This window comes from Hippocampus guttulatus, chromosome 2 (assembly GCF_054856545.1).
Source record: "Hippocampus guttulatus isolate MCC_2025c chromosome 2, RoL_Hgut_1.0, whole genome shotgun sequence".
Taxonomy (NCBI): Eukaryota; Metazoa; Chordata; class Actinopteri; order Syngnathiformes; family Syngnathidae; genus Hippocampus; species Hippocampus guttulatus.
Genome location: NC_141262.1, coordinates 16,912,233 through 16,927,177, shown reverse-complemented (window position 1 = coordinate 16,927,177; position 14,945 = coordinate 16,912,233).

Sequence of the window (14,945 nt, the reverse complement as noted above, 5' to 3'; positions counted from 1 at the left end):
GACACATGGATCAATACATGAGCGAAGCACAGAAGGGCATTGGTAGAGATACCAGAGGAGCCAAACATCAGCTCCTGGTTGACAGAACAGTCGCACAAGACTGCAGGTCCCGACGTACCAACCTGTGTACAGCCTGGATTGATTACAAGAAAGCCTATGACCCGATGCCAAATACATGGATCACTGAATGCTTGGAGTTGTATAAGGTGAACAGGACCCTAAGAGCCTTTGTTGCGAACTCGATGAGGATGTGGAAAACCACACTTGAAGCCAATGGCAAGCCACTTACCCAAGTGTCCATCAAATGTGGCATATACCAAGGTGATGCACTCTCCCCACTGCTGTTCTGCATAGGACTGAACCCCCTAAGCCAAGTAATTACCAAGACAGACTATGGATACCGCCTCAGAAATGGAGCTACAATCAGTCACCTCCTCTACATGGATGACATAAAGCTGTATGCTAAGAGCGAAAGGGACATAGACTCCCTGATCCACACAACCAGGATCTACAGCAGCGACATCGGGATGTCATTCGGGCTTGAGAAATGTAGTCGGATGGTGACTAAGAGAGGAAAGGTAGTCCGCACTGAAGGGGTCTCACTCCCTGAAGGAACAATAGCAGACATTGAGGACAGCGACAAGTACCTCAGTATACCACAAGCCAATAGCAACCTCGAACTGGCAACAAGGAAAGCGGCTACAGCCAAATACTTCCAGCGAGTGAGGCAAGTCCTAAGAAGCCAGCTCAATGGCAAGAATAAGACCCGGGCAATAAACAGCTATGCCCTGCCAGTGATCAGATACCCTGCAGGAATAATAAGGTGGCCAAAGGAAGAGATTCAGACCACGGACGTTAAGACCCGAAAGCTCCTAACCATGCACGGAGGGTTCCATCCCAAATCCAGCACCCTGAGACTGTACGCAAACCGAAAGGAAGGAGGCCGGGACTAGTGAGTGTGAGAGCCACTATCCAGGATGAAACATCCAAGCTCCATGAATACATCAAGGAGAAGGCTCCAACGGATGACGTACTCAGAGAATGCCTCAGACAATGGGGAACAGAAGATGAGGCGCTGGAAGAGGGACCATCATGGGAGGACAAGCCCCTACACGGGATGTACCACCGGACCATAACTGAAGTGGCCGATCTCAAGAAGTCCTATCAGTGGCTAGAGAGGGCTGGCCTGAAGGACAGCACAGAGGCCCTCATCCTGGCTGCTCAGGAGCAGGCCCTGAGCACCAGAGCCATTGAGGCCCAGATATACCACACCAGACAAGACCCAAGGTGTAGGTTGTGCAAAGAGGCATCTGAGACGATCCAACACATAACTGCAGGGTGTAAGATGCTGGCAGGGAAAGCCTACATGGAACGCCATAACCAGGTGGCTGGCATAGTCTACCGAAACATCTGTGCGGAGTATGGACTGGAAACCCCAAGGTCAAAATGGGAAACACCTCCGAAGGTGGTAGAGAATGACAGAGCGAAGATCCTGTGGGACTTCCAGATCCAGACTGACAAGATGGTAATGGCGAACCAACCAGATATCGTGATCATAGATAAAGGGCAGAGGAAAGCCGTTGTAGTGGATGTAGCGGTCCCAAGTGATGGAAACATCAGAAAGAAGGAACACGAGAAACTCGAGAAATACCAAGGGCTCAGAGAGGAGCTGGAGAGAGCCTGGAAGGTAAAGGTGACAGTCGTGCCTGTGGTGGTCGGAGCACTCGGGGCAGTGACCCCCAAACTAGATGAGTGGTTGCAACAGATCCCGGGAACAACATCGGACATCTCAGTCCAGAAATGTGCAGTGCTGGGAACAGCAAGGATACTGCGCAGAACCCTCAAGCTTCCTGGCCTCTGGTAGAGGACCCGAGCTGAATGAGGGACAGACACCACCGGAGGGGGGGTGAGACGAGGATTTTTTTTATTTTTTTTATATACAGTATATATATATATATATATACTGTATATATATATATACATATATATATGCATTATATGTACAGAATGTGTGTGTGTGTGTGTGTGTGTGTGTGTGTGTGTGTGTGCACGCGCGTGCGTGCATGTGTGTTTTGTATACATGTGGTCAGGAATGTGCTCTTGTGTGTTTACTCGATGTTAGCAAGCATATTTGAACCAGCAGCAGCGGCTCCATACATGGAAGTGAGAGCATCTGATCTCATTTGTCGGGACTTCTTTCATTCCTGGACACGGCTTTAGTTGCAAAATCTTATGTCCACTTTTGCACATTACTAGCGAGTGCAAATTGAAAATGTTTTGTTGAAGTGATGCCCCATAAATTCCTTGGGCCTGCTGACAGTCAAACTTACAAGGAAACATTTTGAATGTTTCATTTCATGTGCAGAACGTGCAAGTAATACTCTGCAGATGAAGATGTTTATATGGGTCATGTTATCTCTGAAATGCTCTTGGCTCAGCAGTTTAATCATCCGATAAGTAGAACACAGCAAGCTGACCACAAACACATGAATTGAAACATTTTCTTAGCTACTAACCTCTTTTCTCTGGACTAAACAGGATGTTAGAAGATACAAATGGATTTTTCTCGTAAGGAACCATAGTTATCTTAAGAGACACTAAACTTGTGGTTCTTAACCTGGGTTAGATCGAACCCTAGGGGTTCGACGGAGCCTCTGCCATGGAGGTTAAGACACACCTGACTCAACATGTCAATTAGTTATGACACGCCCGCTTGGCAATCACTGGCTGCAGATTGTCACATGACATTGCTTGTCCAATCAGTGCAGTTGGAAATTTAGTTCGCTCAGTTGTCAACGTGTGACTGCCGTGATAGTACGTCGTGTGATTTAAAGAAAGAAAAATGTTTTAATCGAGGCAAACTATGTCGAGCAAAAAAAAGAAAGTGGTCAGACGAATATGTACAACATGGATTCACATGCATCACGGACTGTGATGGGGCTCAGCGTCCTATCTGCATGATTTGTCATGCCAAGTTGAGCAACTGTAGTCTCACACAGGCAAAACTGAAAGAACACTTCTTGAACCTGCGTGGAGATTTATTTTGTTAATTTTATACACAATTAAAAAATGTATGTCGTGAAATTTTATTCATAAAAAAGTTTTTCATAACTGGTTGGGTTCGGTACCTCTAACAAGGTTAAGAACGACTGCACTAAACGCTACTGACCTCATCTCAGTATGTTGGCAGAAAATCTTGCCTAGACTGCATTTCTATATGCACAGTACATTTATCATGGGTCACGTTCACCAAAAACAGCTCACACGTGAACCCAAACCTACTTTAACTCGATGAACTTCGGCGCTCAAAAACCAAAAACATACTGCACACAAGCACAATCTAATCAGAGAGGTTCCCACTGATCTGATAATGTCAAATTGCGAGTTGACAGAATTTTCCATTTCAAGGTGGCCTAACATATTTTAAACACAATTGCAGCAACATTGGCATTACATGCTTTTGTCCTGACACTGCATATCCAGGATTTAAAAAAGGGGGTAATCCGTTACAGTTACAGAAAAAAAATGCACCTCATCAGATCACAGGCACATCAATAAAAAATTTGGGAGTATGTTCCAGGATTACTTTCTTTTTATGAAAACGATGCCAGCAGGAGTCTTCACCTGCTCTCAAAGTAGTTGACCAAACAACATTTCCTGGAGTCAAGAGGATAACTGATCACAGTATTGGGGAGGGGGGGCGGGGTTGCTCATGCGGGGTTGCCGGCCAAGTTTTTGTTGGCCGACAAGCAAATGACACAGGTCACTGGGACGTGTGATGGTCTTAAAGCGGTTGGTTTCAAAAGTGTCTTGAAGGGAATGGATCTATTCACTGGAGGACTTCATCATTTTAAATGACACTTTACAAAGAAATGTTTGAGCAGTAAAATCCTCCGGACTGCTTTTAACTTATGGGGGATCGAGCAGGCGAGCCCGATGCCCGCAACTTGGAAGTTAATATTTCACTGATGGACTATCCACCTTATTCCTGAGGGCTCTAATGGAGAAATAAAATTACATGCGACTTTTGGTATAATATTTTTCCACCCCCTATTCTAAGCTATCATGAGCTCTCAAAATGTCTTGCACACCTTGGGAACTTGTTGCGTTGTTGGCAGCTGTACCAACAAGCAGAAGAATTTGATTCTGTGACAAGAGCAACGTTTCTTAACTGGCTTTCACGGATGAGAAGAGGGATCCATTGTGTCAATTGAGAAAGCTTCCAGTGACAAATTAGTCTGAGAGACGTTTGAAAAGACCACCTTGGCGTTGTACATGTGCTCCCTTTCATTTGGTTGACAAAGGATGTCGCAACACTTGCACTGAACTTCGTGCTTATGTGCGGCGAACCACTTGAAAAGATTCGCTGGTGCCTAGTGCCACAATAACATCATCATCGTATGGTTTATATGAGTGTGGGAGACACAACACTTTTGTCAACCTCAGAAATTATTAGGAGGATCGCCGCACTATTTAGGATTTTATGGAGGGAAAGTGTTTTTGTCAATGAGCTCTGGCAAGGAACGTGTTAAATTTGCTCATAAAATTCAAAATATTGGGGCCAATCATTCAAATATTTTCAGGAGTGGTATGAAGTTGACATCATTAGTGATGTTCACGTTTTATGATATCACGCAAAGTGAAGCTTGTTTACATTAAGCGTCATGGTCATCTGGTTACCATGCAATGGGAAGTTTGACTGGCTTACATCTGCTTTAAAACAATACAATACATCTTTACCAAAACTGGGCTGTGAAAAATGCTGCACATTACAGGCGCAAAAATCACCAGCGCCCCGGGCGACAGTCAAATAGCGCTGACATTCTTCCCCATTTAATGGGACGCACATTAAGAACTTTATTACTGTGTAAATACTGATACGCCTCAGCACTTTTCAGACTCCTCACATCTGAAGTGTGTTCTGAAAGTGCTTCGACACGTCACTGGAATTTGCCACTAGCATCTTTTTTTAATGTCATTCTCCTACCCCGCTACGTTAACAGGGAGCAAGATTGAAATGTTTCCTCTTATAAGCTGCAACAAATGACATTCCCACATTGTTAAACTGTCATGGACAAAAGTTTCGTGATACTTGAAGTCCCACTCATATTTGATGCAAAGGCTCAGGGGGCGTAAGAGTAAATTGGAGATGCACGCATAATTTCCGCATTTTGGCTCGAGAGGCATGCCAACTTCTGGTCACGGGCATAGGGATAAGAACAATTTTTAAAAAAATATACTGGCAATCTGCTGAAATGATAAATGACGTACTTGCTCCAGTTAACCAAATGTTGGCAAAGCGATCAAAGCCTGATCTCATTTAAGGAGCCATTTGCTGCATCACAGTACATGCAGGTCAGCGTGAACATTGAGTTGCACGTCTTATTTTGACATGCTCAAGCCAACTTTGTTTAGAGGGCACAAAAACAACCAAAAATAGAATACACATTTTTGTCACGTTCTATGGTGCAGAAGTAACAAATTTGACCTCATAAAAAATAAATCATATTGATTTTTTTGGGGGGGGGGGGGTAGCATATTTGCTGGAATATAAAATTAACTGAAGGTAATCCAGTATGGTAAGTAAATGTATGCCTGTGGTGTTCGCTGAGTGATGGGTTATATGCACAGCATACATTTTGTGAAAATATACATAACATCAACCTTTTTCTTTGTTGTCTTGGTGTAAAGTTCACTCAAGAGACAAAAGAAGTCAAGCCAATGAATGTTGGAGCCAAACATGAATAAACCCCGTCTGTGTTATGACTTGAAGGAAATATTATCTGAGCTGATCGTTTTAGTATGTGACAAAATGTATACAAACTGCATGCAACCCTGAACATCAATGCCGATATCACTGCTATCCTGTCATGCCCAGAAGATGTCCTGGGTGGTCCGCACATAGAGTATGCCAGATGATGGTGGTTTGCTTTGACAGTGACAGCAATGCATTTTTCCTTTTTACGGGTCTTTCAGTTTGATCTGGACACTGCAATTCTGTCTATAAAATGCCGCTTAACAAAATGCACTGTTTATCTCCAAATACAACTTGTGAGCTATTTGCTGATTTTAAGATCAATTCTGCAGAATAATGTTGCAACGCACGTAAAATACAAAACAACAACACAAGCATCAGTTTGAAAATTGACAAGCTCATATAAAACCATGTTCTCAAGTTATGTCATAACAAGCTATCATTATAGCTGAGCATTTAATATGGAGCCCGAGTTATTGGCGACAGATTACTCACCAGCAAATAAATCCTGGTCTGCACGTTTGCAAAGCACTCTTCTCCACACAGAATTCCTTTTTTGGCAGTCAGCAGAGTGGAACTAGACACAGGTTTAAAGTTATGTCAGTGATGAAGGGAAGCCCCTCTGGCTCTGTTTCCCTTCCAGCGTGACTCAGAGAGCGAGTGGCTCTTTTCATGATGGCATTGGAATTGGAGAAAGACTTTATGAGAAAGAAAAGAGAAGATAAAGACACAAGAAAGATGACAGGATCTGGAATTTATTGAAATGAGACCAAGATAACTTTCAATATCGACGTGCTACCCTTTGTAAGATGAGTTGTGAAAATTAATAAGGATTGTTGTTGGTTTTACGGTGAAATGCAAGAGATGTGTGGAAAAATGAGAAAATTGTAGGTGTTGGATTTGAAGCTGACCTATGAATGGGGAAGGTGGAGGGGCCCCGCACTGCGCGGTGTGATAGCTGTCATTCTTGTCAGTGGGGATGAGCTCCCCTTGGATGCTCTTTTCCCCATATAGTTTCTCTGTCATGTCTTTTTTTACATCGTTCATCAGTGTATGTGTGTGTGTGCGCACAGGCATGCTTGTGGGGATATGCATCTGTGCATGTTGGGGGGAGTGGGAGCGTCCTCTTTTTATGTTGATTTTTTTATATTTTAATTGCACAGCACTATGAGTTGCATGTTTATGTGTGAAAAGTGCTATATAAATAAAGTTTGATTGCTTTCTTGATTGCTTGATTGATTTGATTGATTGATTGAAATAACTGGCGCAGTGCACTGTATAGCAGATTATTACTGATGCGTCCCCTCTGCATGACGTCTGTCATTTGTCCTAACAGCCATGCATTTGAAAGTGTATGTGTTGAATGTTTCCATGTTTTTGGTGGGCACTAATTTTGTAACTTATTCCATCCATCCATTTTCCACCGCTTAAACAAACTGTCAATGATTCTCATGAGTAAAAAAGAAAATCACTGTTGTTTGTGTACTTTTAAGATTGGTGTTGTACTGGCGACAAAATCCGGTGAGTGTAGGATCTGATTCCTTATTTTACCTGAAAGACACAATTTTCGTGACCTAATTCAAGTCCTGGCAGAAGCCTCTCTGATGCACAACTGAAGTGTTGGGTTTGGAGGCACTGGTAGGCAATGTCTGCTGCCTAGTGGTGAACACTATTATTACAACATAAGACCACTCAACTGTAGTAAAAAGATGATCGAGGGCCACTCCGAGTACGGGCATGGGCCACATGCAGCCCATAGGCTGCGAGTTGCCTATCTTGGTCTAACTGTAGCTCACACACCCTGTATGTATTTCAAATAAATATTTGAAGCATTACTGGCTAGTGGAAATTGTCAGGGCAGAGTCAGGAAAAAAAAATGTTTTTCTCACTGATGGCAATGACACCATCTCAATTTGCCTAATGTCTTCCATCCGCCCATTTAATTGACAATAGACACGTGGTAGAGAAATATTTCCTGCTTGGATGAATCAAACATGGGTCAAGCAAATTACACCAGACCTCAGCAACAAACGAACAGCTTTAGGCCACATATCAGCCACTGCAGTCATTCTTGAAGTGTTTCTTTGAAGACATGACACATGAGGACAGAGCAATATGTACGATATACTGTATGTCCTGTAAAGCGTTTAGTTTCAGGTTGATCTGTTGTGAAAGCGCTATATAAATAAAGATGTGTTGTAATCTGTATAACTTCTCTTGTTGTTAAAACTAATATGTCCAGTAGAGGGAGGTAGTCGAGAGAAACATCTTTTGAGTGAAGTATAAAGACTACAATCAGTGTTTTCAACCCTGTTCCTCAAGGGCTGGTTTCCTGGATGTTGTATACTGTATGTCTGTCTCCCTGATGCAACTCACCCGATTCAAACAGGCAGGACAGTGGCCCTCAAGGAACAAATATGACAATCCTTGCTCTTGAGTATGTGAGTGAGGAAGGAAAAACGATGTGCAACTAATCATTTGATGCTCAAAAGCAAAGAACAACTTGAAACACCAGCTGCATTTTTGTGGTGGTGGTGTCTCTGCACAGTGCACATAAACTCGGGGATGGTGGGATTTTAAAAAAAACCGCAAAAAAACATTTACAGTAAATATTCCCATCCCCGGAATTCTATGGAAAGGAATATCCTTCACCCGGAATAAAAACCTATGCATTAACATTTTGACTACGATATTACGTGTTACCGGAAGTTGCGTAAGCGGAAATTCCACTACCCGTAACCCGGATGGAGGTGTAATGCCGCGGGAGCTTAAATACACGCAACGCCCACCCGATGCGACGGAAAAGACTGACGCTGAAACAAGTTTTCAGTTCGCGTTTTTCGATCATCAGATTCTAAACGACGACGTGTCAGTGAGTTTTTATTGCCGTGCGTTTTACTGTAATTGTGAATGATTTTAACTTTATTCACTTACGTCCTGGAGAACGCGGCACTAGCTTAAAAGCAGCACCCATTCGACATGACCGAAGAAACGTGTTCGCTTCGCTGTTTTCATTCATCAGATTCGAAACGAAGACGTGTAAGCGACCTTTTATTGGCGTGCGTTTTACTGTAATTGCGAAAGATTTTAACTTTATTCACTTACGTCGTGTAGATCATCGCATCGAAACGTAGAAGAACTGTAACGACTGGAGCGGAGCAAGTGAAATGCGTCCGTTTGAGCGAGGCTGGACACAAAGTTAAAAAGATCCAGCAGACACTTGGAGTCGGAAAGACGCAAATCTACGAAACTTTAAAAAACAAGGCATCGATTCAACAAGCCACCATCCAGCAAGGAAGCAATGCAAATGGCAACAAAAATCCTTCAGTATGCACAAGAATTACCAGACATCGGTGATCAACGGGACAGTGACTTGCAACTAGCAAGAAAACTGTATGACTCGCAGGCAAACATTGTCATGAACCAAAGAATGCATCCAACAAAACAATCCAAAATACACATTTTTTCCCCCAAGACAGAAAAAAATAAACATTAAAATACTGTACGTATTTTACTGTTGTGATTTTTTTGGGATACACCTGTATTGCAGTTTTTGTTATATAAACAGATTTTGGACAGTATATTTTTGTATTTTATTGATTGTGTTGTTACACGTGCATTTTGTCAACATACTTGCAGGTTCATAAAGGACATGTACCATGCTCATTTCCCAAATGAGGAATTTCTGTTATCAGGACAAATTGGACAGCGCAAACACGAGTCCGTACTAGACAATATTTACTGTATACCCAGGCTTAGGGCGTAATGGAATACATATACGTATTGTGGATACAATAATTACCTATACCTGGAAAAAATAATTACCTAATCCGTTAGTTACAGAAAAAAAACCCAACATGTTTTTTTTCTGTAACTAACTAATCACATTGTAGGAATATATTCAAAACTGTGCATTATTTCGCAGATAATATTTTTAATGGGAGAGACACCGCAGTTGAGTCTAATTGGTCATCCTGGAGTTAAGTGGACAACTAGTCACAATATAGCTCAATGAACCGCAATTACTTATTCCATATAAAGGCCTTTTTTTTTTCTTTTTTTTTTTGGCCAACAAGCAAACGATGTGTGTTGCTCTTAAGACGGTCAGTTCCAAAATTGACTTGAAGGGAAAGGGCGGTGACTATTTTGTATCACGTTCAGTGGCGGATTCATTCATTATTTATTTTCTCTTATTTTATTTCCAAAGAAACGCGTAAACTGTCAAAATCATCCTAACTGCTGGCTGCCGTGGAAGAGCATTAAGAGCTAGCAGGCTAGTTTTATGTCTGCAATTTGTCAGTCATTGCTTCATTAATTCTCATCACAAATAACCCACAGCTTTACTTTTTAAATGCCAATATCATCTGCTAAATTTGTCACCAAGAATACATGGAGTCGTTCAAAATTTCTGCTTCATGCCCCTCGATCCAAAACAGATGACCTGCTGGCAAATTATCAATTAAACTTTTCCTTGACCACTAGGTGGGTGCCTGGGAGCCGATGTCACGTTGGCCCCGCCCTTTGTATGCACCTGTTTCCACCAGAAATGCTTAATATGTTGCCGTGCATGTGGCTGAAAGTTACAATAATGGCTGGAAGTTGCCTGCACATGGTCAGTCTTGTTCGTGCCACATTTAGTGCTCACCCAAGGGTGTTCATTTGGCCTATGTCAGTGATGTGAGGTAAGAACCTGCTGTTCAGTTTTGGGCAGCCAAGATAGATCCACAGTCATCAGCCTTGAGGATTGGAGTCGGAGTTGAATAAAAGCTCACAGGGGCTCACAGGGTCTGTTGTGGACAAACACATTCAAACGCTATAGAACCCCTTTGCAGGCATCAGTATAAGTCATGTCCTGTCAGTTAGTCCATAAAGCCAGTATAACTCAAGTCTCCTCAGTTGAAGCCTCTTGCTGGCTTTGTCTGCTGCTGTTGTCAGGGCAGAGGTATGTATGGCACGATGGGGTTGCCGCTCAAGCCTCCTGGAGCACACGAATGAGAGGACAGACGCAGGCAAGGGCAGAAAAGTAAAGGAAGTACACTCATCATTGCAGTAAAGGAAGGCAGGACTCAGGGTTTGAAGAAGAGGGGAGACTGAAGGAGGGTACTGAGCAGGGTGCTGCAATAGCGTCTTTGTTGTAATTGGTGTGACTCACAAAGCCTTGGTTGGGGCAGCAGAGCTTAGTTACCGTTACCAAACACAGAGAAAGGGGGCGGGGGGTGTGAGTGCTTGTGTGCAAGGCTGGTGCTGCGGTGCTCCTACAGTCAAATTAAAGATCTTTTGTCGGAGCGTTTGTCCAATCGTGACATTTTAAGGTTTTGCTACTTACTCATGAAATAGTATACGTCTTAGCAACTTCCTATCTCTTATACTTAGTGACACCGCATGTTCGGCCGCAAACTCTTCGTTCTCAACACGCTGGTCTTTTAATGAGCCAAAAAGAAGTCCACATTTATTCATTGACCAAGTGGGCTAGGTTCAGAGGGGAGGGTGCCACTTCCCCGAAGGCGTCTCCCTGCAGCATTTTCATCTTGCTAAATGGACTTTGATATTCTTCTAACTTTATGTACCAATATTGTGTCAAACGTTGCCCACTCGGCATCCATTGCAGCCCCGTCACCCTGTAAGGGGGATTCTCCCAGCTGCGGCCCCCTCTCAAGGTTTCTCATTTTTCCCCAGATGGGGTTTTTGGACTTTTTCCTTGATCTCCTGGGGGTTAAGGTCAAGGGATGTCGTGAATATTTGTCAACTGTTTGTGATTAAGGACTACATAAATAAATGTGACTTGACTTGAATTTCAATTTCGCATTATGGCTTATTCTTTCCCTTTTCTTTTGAGAAGAAGTCAGCCAAAGCACAAAGTTCAGAATGTTAAGCATACAGTTAAACTTGTGACGTTAAACACAATCCGTTCTGTGGTGCCGGTGCCCAAATGGTTCAATAATGACGTAAAGTGAAAGAATTTGTTTAATTTGATATTTGATTCATTGTAATACTCACTAGTACCCCTTGTGGCGGCAACACGTAAAAGCTAGAGTACCATAACAGAAAAAAAAAACGCCTGTGGATTTTATCCATTAGATGCACACTGAGCTGAACTCTGTGAGGTGTGCTGACATCTTGTATTACATCATTCATGATCAGCAATCAGCAAAAGATTTGTGTGACTTTTCAGAGTTTGGATGTTCCATGGTATACCGTCTATACGTATATTTTACTTTTATGTCTATTTGTTTGAATATTTTTTTTCAAAGAATCTTTGTAAATGTTACACATGTAAATTATTAAATTGCAGGTTAACTGTGTTACTTATTGGGGCCTTGTTTGCATTTTAATGTGAGCATATTTTGTAGTACAGTACTGTATATATTTTTATCATGTTCTACTTTCATAAAGACTGCCTGAACAAATATTACAAGTGGAATACAACGGAACTGAACATAACACAACTGAATATGAACTGAATATAAGTATACGTTATTGGATTTAAAAAGGTTTAAGCAACATAACAATATGCTGAGTTTAACCAATGAATTTTGTGATTCTCGCATACCACTGGTTCAATCAACAACATGGTAAAAAACCATTTGAAAATATAGTGGTCACTTGATCACGAAATGATATTTATGTATTGGTATGAAGAAATGATAGGGCGTTCTGAAAAAAAAAACAAGATGTCTTTTTCACAATGTGTAACACATCGACCATCTCTGTCATCAGTGGCCAACCATCAAGATGATGCAGATGATATTTTGTCATAAACTTTGGTGGGCTCAACTACTCGATTTGAAGACAAAAACGTGTTCAGTGAACAGAGTGATGATCACACAAATTAAAATGAAGAAACACAAGCTTTTCATTGGTGATTTGAAATGTCCCCAATTACATTTTCATGACGGTGCATGACTCATATTGCACACTACAGGCTACTCCAACAATGGAGATGCGAAACATCTGATGGTGGGTATTGCACTTGGATAATGTGTGTGCACGTGTGCGGGACTTTAGAGTATGCAGTAAGCAGGATATCCTGTCCTCCCTGCCGCTATTGTGGTTTGGCCAGACGCTACCCCCAAAACCATTTCCCCTCAGTTAAATGTCCCTCTTTCTTTGTCTCCCTCTCACACACACACACACACACACACATACATACACGTACACTTGCACACATATAGTGACAGACACACGCACAATCTCATGCCAGCCTTAACACAATGGGAACCTGTCCAACACCACCCTATCAGCTTGCTAAAAATAACTGTTTTTGGTCAGTAATGCCAAGAACATTGAGGAACAATGAGATTTCAGAACTTTGACCAGGCACATCAGAACAATAAAGCACTATTAGTGAAAATGACATCATCGGGCTTCTTTAATATACAGTAGTTACAGCATTTTTCATAAAGTACTCACAGAGTAAACATGGTAACAAATACTGTATGTTATAAGATAAGAAAACCTTTATTAGTCTCGCAATGGAGAAATTCCCAATTCACAGCAGCAAAGTTATGAAAGGAGTTTTTAATCAAGGAAACATTTATTTACACAATATGCATGATATGTCAAGTTGGGAAGTTATGCAAAAAAAAAACATTTTTCGTTGGCAGCTCCTGCTTGTATGGGTAATCACTCATTCATACAATAAGGAAAATTGAATTTTACTGTATATGATTACTGCCATGTATGAATCGTACAATTTAAGTATTCTTCTTTTTTACTAATTATTACAATGACTTATTATTGCAGATGTGTCATTGTAGTATACCTGCATGGTCGTGTGACCATTAAAGTCTCATCAAATCGCTAATTTTGTCATGCGTTACAACTCTCAACACTGCCAGCAAAACATAAATAGGCTGACGTTTTGCTAACATGACATGAGTGAAGTGATTGGAGGCAGTGTAATCAATTGCCAATACGATGTCACAATAATATTTTACGGCAAATGTTTTTCATTTTAAATGGTGACAGTGACTAAAAAGACTGATCGCAATTCTTGTCTCTCATTAGTTAGTTTTGCTGTCCTCTAGCTTGCTTACCATACTTAGCCTCTGTCTGTTCCCAGTGTTCCAGAAATGGTTTCAAGACATTAACAAAATAAATATGGTCAAGCAATTTACAAATTTCGTCCATCTTTTTCATCCACCTGGATCTTTTTTTTGTCGAGAAATTGTGAAGAATGATTGGAGCTTTACAATGCTTTGTAATGGTGTTTGTTTTCTTTTTCTTTTTTTTTTTTACACCAATGTTCAAGTCTAAATTAAATTCCATTTAGAGCAGTTAAACATGGCCCAAAAGCGCGCCTGTGGTTTTCTCACTGAAGGCCTACAAGCTTTCAGGTGTGCAGTCAGACATTCACTTCATACAAAACTGCTTGTTGTTTGATAGACTCACTAGTATTTTCATTGGCTTTTCATGCATGCACAGATAAAATCTGCAAATCAGGTGCGCCTCGGCATGTAAGAGAAAACGCCCTTGGTCTGCCTGAACGTCCAGCGAGGTGTAGCACGGTCTGCCAAATTCCCGAACACAGTCAGCTAGATGTGCTTTTTTTCATGCCGAGTGCATGTGCGCTTATCTATGGAAATTGTACCCTTGGTGTCCTTAATTCCCCAAACGCTTTTTGAGTGACATCTCAAGACTATCATCAAGGTATTGAAGAAAAAGAACTGTCGGAAAGCTTGTTCTCAGTCACAGGTCATGGGTCTTTCACCATTGGAGGAGTTTGGCCAAAATACCTGCCGAGAGGTGTAGAAGTCTCACTGAAGTTTAAAAAAATCATTTCATTGCAGTAATTATCACAGAAGATTATGCCAAAAAATATTAAGTTAAGAGTACCATAATTTTTATCCAGGCTTGTGTTCTGTGGTTGTTTCAAATGTAATATTTGTTTTTTATTGGTTCATTTTTTACATATTATAATATTATTATTATTATTATTTCTATTAGCACAATTATTGATTGATTTATTTCTGTGACAAATGGTCACCAACAATGTTGTCCTAGTGTGTAGGTTGAAAAAGATTTGCAGATTGTATTTTTCTTTACATTTGACACAAAGTCCCAACTTCAGTGGGATTGGGTTTGTACATTCCATACAGTACATACAGGTCCGGCCCTAGCTAATGTAATGCTCTCTCCCTGTGCAATGTTGCCCCTAATCCAAGGAAAGGGAACTCCGGTTCTTCGAGAG